This window comes from Schistocerca serialis, chromosome 5 (genome assembly GCF_023864345.2).
Source record: "Schistocerca serialis cubense isolate TAMUIC-IGC-003099 chromosome 5, iqSchSeri2.2, whole genome shotgun sequence".
Lineage (NCBI taxonomy): Eukaryota > Metazoa > Arthropoda > Insecta > Orthoptera > Acrididae > Schistocerca > Schistocerca serialis.
In genome coordinates this window covers 108176323-108187867 of record NC_064642.1, presented here as the reverse complement: position 1 = coordinate 108187867, position 11545 = coordinate 108176323, and the positions used below count along the sequence as shown (strand labels likewise).

General features: G+C 43.3%; 1 pseudogene; it reads right to left on the bottom strand.

The window, feature by feature from the left end:
* Window positions 1-6788: 6788 nt before the first annotated feature.
* On the bottom strand, window positions 6789-10699 carry LOC126481774 (protein DEK-like; annotated as a pseudogene).
* Between the last annotated feature and the right edge of the window lie 846 nt (window positions 10700-11545).

Sequence of the window (11545 nt, the reverse complement as noted above, 5' to 3'; positions counted from 1 at the left end):
AATCAGGCTAATAGCTCATTCATTAAGCTGCTGACAAGAATGATATACAGAAGAAAAGAAATGAAAAGTGAGGCTTTAGAAAAGGTGAAGGCACCAGAGAGGCAATTCTGACGTCGCGGTTGATAATGGAAGCAGGACTAAAGAAAAAAAATCAAGACACATTCATAGGATTTGTCGACCTGGAGAAAACGTTCGACGATGTAAAACTCTAAGAAATATGGGGTAAGCTATAAGGAAAGACGGGTAACATACAGCATGTACAAGAGTTAAGGGGGAATAATAAGAGTGGACGACAAAGAACGGAGTGTTCCGATAAAAAAGAGTAAAAGACAGGGATGTAGTCTTTCGCCCCTACTGTTCATCGATGAAGCAATGATGGAATTGAAAGAAAGGTTTAGGAGTGGAATTAAGATTCAAGGTGAAAGGATATGAATGATATGATTCGCTGATAACATTGCTATCCTGAGTGAAAGTGAAGAAGAATTACATGATCTGCTGAACGGAATGAACAGTGTGATGAGTACGGAGTATGGATTGAGAGTAAATCGAAGAAAGACGAAGGACGAAGGTAATGAGGAGTAGCAGTGTAGACAGCCGCACAACGCGCGGTGAATTTTGTGGTGCCTCGCTCCTTCCACAGTCCAAACGAATGCGTATCACTCGTTTCTGAGGAACGGCGGCAGAAATTAAGTACATACGTGATTAGGAAAAGTGGACTGTATTTCTAGACTAGTCCCCTTGCACCGGCCAGTTCAGGCGTGCACTGTGTGGACGGGCGGGCAGAAAAAAATCCTTATATGCAGCGAGCGTCCGGTCGCTGCTGCACCCTTGTGGCACGTTGCACCAATACAGAACATTCTGCCCACCTAATTTATCTAAATTACACCAAATACAAATAATCACATGGAGCACAACTTACACAGACGAACAAGGAAATAAAATGATTGAATATATTGTCCACTGTAAACAAAAGAAACACTTCTGTTAGTCATTTGATAGTGGTGTGCAATAGAGTCTGTGTTTCCTGTGGAACAACACAGATCTTCGACCGTGGTCGCCGATAACTTCCCGATGCACGACGCACTGAAACAACTCGTACCATAACATCCAGACCAGGGTGTGTGCCAACAATGACCACAGACCGCCACCCGAGGGGTGACAAATTGGCTTCCTTCAGTAGAACCGACGTACCTAGCTGTAGATTGTCCTTTGCTGATAACCAGTCAGTTCTCTGTTGTAGTTGTGGTAGGTAGTCCCATTGACCAGCCTTTCCAGATGTGCTGCTTCCACTGCTGGATGAGCTGCCATCTTGACAACCAGGATGATGGCTCTGAAAGCAAGCCTGGCTTTGGCGTATTTGTTCAGGATTCAACAAAAAGAAAACGGCATGGTTGGCTCTGAGCATTATGGGACTTAACTTCTGAGGTCATCAGTCCCCTAGAACTTAGAACTAATTAAACCTAAATAACCTAAGGACATCACACACATCCATGGCCGAGGTAGGATTCGAACCTTTGACCGTATTGGTCGCGCGGTTCCAGACTGTAGCGCCTAGAACCGCTTGGCCACCCCGGCTGGCTAACGGCATGGAATAAGGTACGAGAATTCATATAGGTTGTCAGAAGGCTTGCTAACAGCAGCTGAGATCCTACATGCAACAAACGAAGATGCTCTCGCTCAAGACTGTTAGTTTAGTGAAACGACGCTTAGGAGGAAGAATCATGGGTTGCTGATGAATGTAAGAAACTTTTGTTCCAATTTGCCGCCCACCCCTGACAACTGTTCCTCGTCCAGAAAGGGATAAAGTGAGTTCAGTTTTCCTTTCTTGGAGATTGGTCGGCCATGTTGTAATTCTTCAATTGCCTTGTAATAATCTTTCTGTTGCACCATGCGACTGACTGCCTTCAAATACTGTGTGAAGTTCTCTTGCTGTTAGGTTTCCACTATGCCTCTTGGTGTGTTGCCAAGTAAGATTGTTTATACATCCACATTAAGTATGGAACCTCAAGGTCTGAAGAAACTGACTGGTTATAGCTTCTCTGGAATATTACGTTACTAATAAGCTTCTAAAATTTATCAGTAAAATGAAAAAGCTTCCGCCAATAAGAGTAATCTAAAACTGCCCTTTGTAGTGCTACAATGATCATGATTTAAAGAAGTATTCATGATATTAAAAATGCAATTATAATTTTATTATTTTCATTTTTGTGCTCAGTGTATCAAAGACTTTCTAGCGCACGGAATAAATTAGCATTGTTTGTACTACGAAACTATATATGATTGTTAAGCGTTAAGCATGTAATAATTCGATGTAAGACATTTTGTTGAGTCTGAATTTTATTCTCGTTCTGGTCGGCAGAGAAGGAAAAGTTCCTTAATTGATGTGAAGGTATAAAGGCTGTAAAAAGGAGAGAGAGAGAGAAAGTAAATACAAGTTATTCAAAACAAATATCGCTAAAGTGTAACGTCTTGTGATTTCCTATAACTAAAAATTGCAAGGTCTAATCTGAGCCTGTCCTGAATAACAGCGAATAACATTTATGTTATCATATATTTTCTTCGTTTGATCACGGTTGTGATTCGCATATTTCTTTTTGTTACGTGACGTGTTACGAATATTTTCATTATACGCGCAAAAGTGCACACAGCTTTAATCGAACCTGCGTCTTTCGGAAACGATAACTTCTAATCAGTACAATTACGCGAATACCGTCTAAATTGCAACCGTGATGGCAAAAGTGTTTCCTGGACCAAATAATTCTTATAAAATATATATTCTCCAAAGCGAGCAGCATTACACTATCGCTGACTCGCAACAGTCAAAAGAGTAAAAACAGTGCTTAAATAAAATTGCTACCTTCTACTAATTATTATTACCCCATTAAATAAATAAATAGCAATTCAGTGGCTATCCAATCAATAAACAGACGCGGCAATTCAGTGGCAACCTATTAGTGGTGGGCAGGAAATCGCGTATCTGTTAGAAATCACAGTGATTGAGAAGTCACACATATCACAATAACAACTTTACAAAATCTAACTGCGATTTCAGTCACAGTTAGCAGTCGGAAGTAGCATTTCACATTCAACGCCGTGAGCCTTCTGTGGGCCGAATTCCATACTCCTTTCTGCGATTTCAGTGACAAGTCGCGGCTAGAAGTCGCAAGTACCAACTAAAAAGCGCAGTTAACAGTGCCATCTGTCGGCCAAAGTTCGTACTACGCGCATCTCTGCGACACGCTGTCGAGTCCAACTGCGATTTCTGTGACAAGTCGCAACTAAGAGTCGCAAGTAGCAACTAAAAAGCGCAGTTAACAGTGCCATCTGTAGGCTAAAGTTCGCACTACGCTCATCATTGCGACACGCTATCGAGTCAAACTGCGATTTCCGATTTCCGTGACAAGTCGCAACTAAGAGTCGCAAGTAGCAACGAAAAAGCGCAGTTAGAACTGCCAATCTGTTGAGCAAAGTTCATACTACGATATTCGCTACCGAGTCAAACTGCGATTTCTGTAACAAATCGCTACTAAGAGTCGCAAGTAGCAACTAAAAAGCGCAGTTAACATACTATTCCTAGTGCCATCTGTTGACCGACGTACGTACTTCGTTGTGAGAGCCTTGTGCCTCGCGAAATCGATGTGCTGTGTGTGCATATGAAGGGCTTATTTCAATAGTGGTACAAGTCCATTTTTGTTCATTTTGAGATACAGAGTCGTAAAGTTAAATGAGCGCTGAAAAATCTGCGGTTGAGATACCAGAAATATTCAAGCATGTGGCTTCTTGCTAGAGATGAACTTTTATTTATGTTTGTTTGGATCATTAATTTCAGAAGCATTACAGACAGAAAAGTGGAGGTAATGGACTTGTACCACTATTGAAATAAGCCCTTCATATTATATGACGACATGCACATTCAGCATCAGTTATGATTGGTCATATGCTGCTGTGGCTCTGAATGTATTATATTAATAAGAAGCAACATTGCCTTTTTCTCCCGAAAATATCAAGTAACGTAACAAATGTGTTTGATTCTGCTTCCAATATGACAGTTTTGGTTAATACTCCACATGCCTACAGGACTTTGCAATGTTAACACAGCAGAACTCAGACATCTGTATAAGTGTAGTGCCCGCATCTCGTGGTCGTGCGGTAGCGTTCTCGCTTCCCACGCCCGGGTTCCCGGGTTCGATTCCCGGCGGGGTCAGGGATTTTCTCTGCCTCGTGATGGCTGGGTGTTGTGTGCTGTCCTTAGGTTAGTTAGGTTTAAGTAGTTCTAAGTTCTAGGGGACTGATGACCATAGATGTTAAGTGCCATAGTGCTCAGAGCCATTTGAACCATTTTTTTATAAGTGTAGTGAAATGAAAACAGTCATATGAATGCCCCACCTCTGTTCCGACACAGTTTAAGACTCGGGAGAAAAGTTTTACACCTGTTGTTCTAAATGGCAACTTCACACACAATAACTTTTGCCGACACTACTACCACCTACATAAGTAAGTTTTTCCTGTGTTACTTTCTAGTAATGCACTTAAGCTATTCCTGATTTAACTGGAAGATCTGTACTTCCCACTTTCATATCAACAGCCTCAAAATGCATATTGTAGACTTCGGGAAATGTTACAGGTCAGTGTCACACCAAGATTGTGGAGAAAGGGGGGGCGGGTGGCGGCATGTCACTCTCCAACAAGTGTTTTGTGCTTTAAAAAGTAAGTGGCGGAAAATCACGGGTATTGGACGGCTTAACATGTGGAAAATGAGATTTTTATTATTCACTCACTGTATTTAACATTTATTATTCCTTTAAAATCGCACAACAACTTCAATAAAACACAGTTTCATCATTCACACACTTATTTCACAATTATTTCACTTTTAAACAGCAAATCCTCTAAGAGCTGTCTTGAATCTTCACGAGTCTCTCTCAACAGCCTTAATGTGGATAGATACGTACAGCAACCAGTAATCAGAGTCAGAACTTCGTCTGCAAAAACACAAGGATTATTAAACAATTTTTGCTGTCTCTAATTACTAACAATATAATTGACAGAGTTGCTATAATGAGTTGCTATAATGAATATCACATTTGCAAGAACGATCTCACTGAAGTAATTAAGTCCATCGAAACGCTTAGAAACTAACCTCTCCGCTGATGAAAACGGTCTAAAGACGCAGTGGCAATTTCTTCAGATCTGTAGACAACGATATTTTGAGTTATCACTTTACTGAGCGACTGAAATGTAGTTCAGGTACCTGAGAACATAACAATATGTTAGGATTCATTTTCTAAACACGAACTATTACGGTACTGTACGGCTACTTACATATAAATTATACTATTAGTATTTTCCCAGTTGTTTCTTTAATACAAAATTAAAGCCAACGGAAGGAAAAACGCAAAACATACTTGCCAATGACAGGTTTGTTGAGATACAATTTTCAATGCGTTGACAGATGTAACTTTTTCATACGGTGGTAAGTCGCAGAAATCGCAGGAGTCACAGAAATCGCAGAAGTAGCAGAAGTCACAGAAATCGCAGAAATCGCGGAAGTAGCAGAAAACGCAAAAATAGCAGTGGCGGAGGCATACACGACCTATGTTCCTTAACTGCGACTCTTAACTGCGACAAATCACAGTTAAGAATAACAGATACTGAAATGTAGCATTCACAGAAATTACTGATATCGGAAAATCGCAGTTTAGCTCTTCACTACAACCTATTTACAGGACTAGCTTATATATGTATGCTAATGTGTGTTTTTTCTATTAGTTTCATGCTGTAATGAGCGGAAATCTACGACGACCCTAAGCACGATATTATTGCTGTATCAACCCATCCCAGCGGCAGCGGCACGAAGCACTGCATGTCGTAGGCACAACATTAGTTTCAACCTGGTGTTGTAGTGTGTCCTCTTAGGAAGCTATAAGAGTCAATTATATTTAAATAACTGCGAGAAGGATCAGTAAAATACAGCATCAAGTATTTTCAGTAGAGGTTAACTGAACATGATTGGAACTGAATTTTAATCAAACGAAAGTGAACATTTATAGCATAGATTCCAATTCACCTTCAAAATATACAGTTCTATTAATGTAGAATGTTGACCCGTTGAAACAAACATGCACACTTCAGTAGACATCTGGACTCATTCCCATGGTATTTCTAATAAAGTTTTTTGGTTTTGCAACTGCAACAGATTATTTCTTGCTACTTTATAAACAAAATCAAATAACCAAGTCAAATAACATTCTCTTGATGTGGTCATTTTTATTTAAAATTGCATTGTATTCTGCAAGATGCATGTGAAGTGCAGGTACGATAATCACTAAAACTTGCAGCAGCATTACTGTTACTTTAATGAAATCCTTCTTGTGTGCCAGGTCAAAATGTGGATAATGAACATATACTTGTTTACAAACAGTCTTCATTGTTAGGAGGTTAGCTCCATCTAAAAATTCTTTGAGATATGACTTCATTTCTTCATCTGTAGATGATGCCTTTGTCTTTTTTGAGAGGGGTTCGTCTTCAAATTAAGACCCGTCATCGTTCTTACGAGGGGATTTCCGTTTTTTAGCTGAAGATTTCTTCTCAGACACTTTGTTTGGAGTCTTATTAACATTAGCCTTCTTGGATGTCTTTTTTTAGATTGGCTTCTGCAACCTTCCTTTCATTTTGACTTGGATTCTGAATCATCGCTCTTCATCAGGTTCATCTTCCAGATCTTCCTTATTTATTTCATTTTCTTTGCTTGTTGCTTTATTTTCCGATTTCGGAATGTCGTTTTTATCTTAATCCATATTGTCTCCACCATCCAATAAATCTTCCCTTAAGCTCTTTCTATGCGCTTTAGCCCTCTTTAAACGTGGTGCTCGCTTCTCTGTTTCGTTTTCCGAGTCTGCATATCTCTTGCTGTTGGCCTTTTGGGCTGTAGATCGCTTTGGTCTGCTGTCAGGAATAGGCGCTCCAGAGCTTTTGGGCTCTAACAAAAATGTTAAAATGCTCTGTACAAGTTCATCATATCTTCCATTTTCCTCAACGTCTAAAATACAACAAATTGTTTTCAAGACACTCACTTCCATGTTTCTCAGAATGTGTTTCTTCTTTTCATACTGGTCTAACCATTTGTCACTGTCAAACCAACAGAATTTACGTATGTTGTTTCTCACAGGAGTGCCCTTCCCAACTCTATTGAACTCCGTGAAGCTGCTTTAGAGCATCAGCCTTGAATTTCTTCAAAAATGCGTCAGTTCTTGGTATTTGACCCAGGGGAGGTTCTTTGCCTTTTGGTATTTCAGTTGCCTCCGTTTCTTTAAGCTCATTGAATTCTGTGAATCTTTACACCTTCTTTCTCTCTCTTGCACCTGATATTTCCAGGGTTTGATCCAGCAATAGAACTGTTTCATCCCCAGACTTGTCGTTTTCTCCACCAACGTCCTCGTCATCCTCGCCACCATCCTCTTATTAACTTTCTTCTGTTCTGTGCACAGAAACAGACTTCATTTTTTCTTGCTGCCAGAGCCTTTCGACCTGAATGTTAAGGCTGGTATTGCGTGCAAGGCATGGCAGTACTCTTCGAGCATTGGACTTAACTGAATGAGGAGGTATCTTTCCTGACTCAATCCTACCAAATGATGTTTCCTGTAATGGTGGGTGGTTATCCCTTTTCAGTTGATCAGACTGCAGTGCATCAAAAAATGTCGATGCTCCAAGCAGAAGATCAGACTCACCAGGTTTGTTAAATGATGGGTCTGCTTATCTTATGTGCTTAGGAAGCTGCCAGGTGGAGGTTTCAAGGGATGTTGTTAGCACTGGCCCTGTTATACGCGGCAGTAATGCACAAACAGCATGTGTGCCGTAGTCAGCAACTCTAGAGGAAATGTACACACTGCAAACGCGCGACGATTCTGCCGTTTGAACGTCGCTGATGCCACTTATTGGTATCGAATGCCGACTGAGCTGTAGTACCATCCGATCTGCTAAGTTCCTAGACATAAAGTTCATTTGTGAGGCAATGTCAAGAAGTGCCCTGCATTTGTACAACTTCCCTTATTTGTCGGCGATGTTTACAAGTGCGGTAGATAATAATACTTCTGCGCGTTGGTGGTCTCCTTTCACTGTGCACTATGTTTACTGTTGTTGTACATCCGTTTCTAGGTTTCCACTGTCACTGTTACTGGCTTGTTCCTTGTGCAATAATGTGTTGTGGTTGAAACAAAGTTTTTGTCTGTTCACGAAGTCTATTCTGCTAGCAGTGTCGCTCTCTTTGAACTTAGGACACCTAATCTGCTTATGCGTTGAGTTGCAGAACGCACAGTCAGGAGCAGTCGCTAGAAATGTACGTCGAGAACTGTACCCTCTTGCCTCAGTATGCTTGCATGCCGGCTGCTGGGATTGGGGCAGCATTTTGTCTGGATGAATGAGTTCTAACGTCTGACAGCTGGTTTCTAGAAGTGCCGCGACGTCTTTCAGATGCGGAAACGTGGTGTCAGCTGTTTTAGATTCCCATTTTTTCCTCAGAGTCACACCAATACACTCCTGGAAATTGAAATAAGAACACCGTGAATTCATTGTCCCAGGAAGGGGAAACTTTATTGACACATTCCTGGGGTCAGATACATCACGTGATCACACTGACAGAACCACAGGCACATAGACACAGGCAACAGAGCATGCACAATGTCGGCACTAGTACAGTGTATATCCACCTTTCGCAGCAATGCAGGCTGCTATTCTCCCATGGAGACGATCGTAGAGATGCTGGATATAGTCCTGTGGAACGGCTTGCCATGCCATTTCCACCTGGCGCCTCAGTTGGACCAGCGTTCGTGCTGGACGTGCAGACCGCGTGAGACGACGCTTCATCCAGTCCCAAACATGCTCAATGGGGGACAGATCCGGAGATCTTGCTGGCCAGGGTAGTTGACTTACACCTTCTAGAGCACGTTGGGTGGCACGGGATACATGCGGACGTGCATTGTCCTGTTGGAACAGCAAGTTCCCTTGCCGGTCTAGGAATGGTAGAACGATGGGTTCGATGACGGTTTGGATGTACCGTGCACTATTCAGTGTCCCCTCGACGATCACCAGTGGTGTACGGCCAGTGTAGGAGATCGCTCCCCACACCATGATGCCGGGTGTTGGCCCTGTGTGCCTCGGTCGTATGCAGTCCTGATTGTGGCGCTCACCTGCACGGCGCCAAACACGCATACGACCATCATTGGCACCAAGGCAGAAGCGACTCTCATCGCTGAAGACGACACGTCTCCATTCGTCCCTCCATTCACGTCTGTTGCGACACCACTGGAGGCGGGCTGCACGATGTTGGGGCGTGAGCGAAAGACGGCCTAACGGTGTGCGGGACCGCAGCCCAACTTCATGGAGACGGTTGCGAATGGTCCTCGCCGATAACCCAGGAGCAACAGCGTCCCTAATTTGCTGGGAAGTGGCGGTGCGGTCCCCTACGGCACTGCGTAGGATCCTACGGTCTTGGCGTGCATCCGTGCGTCGCTGCGGTCCGGTCCCAGGTCGACGGGCACGTGCACCTTCCGCCGACCACTGGCGACAACATCGATGTACTGTGGAGACCTCACGCCCCACGTGTTGAGCAATTCGGCGGTACGTCCACCCGGCCTCCCGCATGCCCACTATACGCCCTCGCTCAAAGTCCGCCAACTGCACATACGGTTCACGTCCACGCTGTCGCGGCATGCTACCAGTGTTAAAGACTGCGATGGAGCTCCGTATGCCACGGCAGACTGGCTGACACTGACGGCGGCGGTGCACAAATGCTGCGCAGCTAGCGCCATTCGACGGCCAACACCGCGGTTCCTGGTGTGTCCGCTGTGCCGTGCGTTGTGATCATTGCTTGTACAGCCCTCTCGCAGTGTCCGGAGCCAGTATGGTGGGTCTGACACACCGGTGTCAATATGTTCTTTTTTCCATTTCCAGGAGTGTATAATCCAACAAAATGTGGAGGGCAGTATTTCATGGAATTTAATGCCGACCTGCATTACCTCAATCGCGTTCAGATTTCTCATGAGCTGATTAATTAACATCCGTAAGTCCTTAGCAGATTCAACTTTGACGGTGGGCAGAGTCAGAAGTTCTTTTACATGCAAATCAACAGTTAACTTTGGTTTGTTATACCTTTGAACGAACAAATCCCATGCAGTCTTAAAGTTACTTTCTGTAACTGGCAAGTTTTTAACCAGCTTACGAGGTTCACCAGACACACATGACAATAAATAATAATATCACTTGACATCAGTTAAGGCTTCATTGCTAATAACTAATGCCTTAGGGTATCGGAGAAGTGCATGAATTCTGATATTTTACCATAGGATTCTGGTAATGAAATTGCTGGGAGCTTTATTTCACGTGCAGTGCATGATATCACAAAGTTAGTTTGTAGCACAGCATTTGATTGGAGCAGTGTCGCTATCCTTGATTCCATATCTAAGCACAAGTCTTCAAACGACTCCCTGTCTTCATGATGAGAGTCTTCTACATCGTTAATCTCTAACTGAGTTTGGATGTCGTTGTATTCATCCTTGCTTGTATTTAGCTGAGACTGCCTTACTCTGATGTCGTTGAGATTGGATCCTCCTTGAAAGCTACTAATAGATGTTGAGAGTCCAGTTACACGTGACTTGATAACTGCTCTTTTCTTAACTAAATTTCGTTTCTCCACAGGATCCATGTCTCTGGAGATTAGCTCAAAGGATAATAGATTAAGGAAACAGAGCCAGACTGCTCACAGAGCAGGACTACGGTACCTGTAGAGCGCTTACTGGGTTGCAGCTGCTGGCGGAGACGGCGATGCACTCGGGTCGCGTTGTCGGAACTGCTTGGCTGTGTTACGACGTCTGCTGGCTTGGGGTGTACTTCACAACACGATTCTCGCGGCGTTTGTACCGTGGAGAGCTCTAGAACGGACGTCTATCACTGCTGATGCTTGAGAGACTTGCGGAGAGTACGGTAATCTCGGAGATTCACACAAAAATCCACGATAACCGGATACTAGTGATTTGCTTTAAGTACAAATCAAAGCACGTAACTTTTGTACTGTAAAATGTTCGACAAGTTATATCCGCGCCTGCAGGACCAAAATGTTGGCAGCCGCAAAACGCGTGGTGAGTTCTCTGCTGCCTCGCTGCGTCCACAGTCCAATCAAACGCATATCAGTTGTTGCAAAGGAAGGGCGGTAAAAATTAAGTACATACGTGATTGGTAAAAGTGGACAGTATTTGTAGACTTCATTGAGAAACACAATTACGGAAGTGTGCTCGCTGCTTGGCGGTCACAGCCCCTCTCCCCTTGTCCCGGCCAGTTCGGCCGTGCGTAGTGTGGACAGGCGAGCAGAAAAAATCCTTACCTGCCGCGAACGTCCGGTCGCTTCTGCTCCCTTGTGGCACGTTGAACTAATATAGAACAAGTGGAAATGAGAACAGTGAGATACTTAACATCAGGATTCATGGTCACGAAGTAGACGAAGTTAAGGAATTCTACTATCTAGGCAGTAAAATAACCAATGACGGAAGAGCAA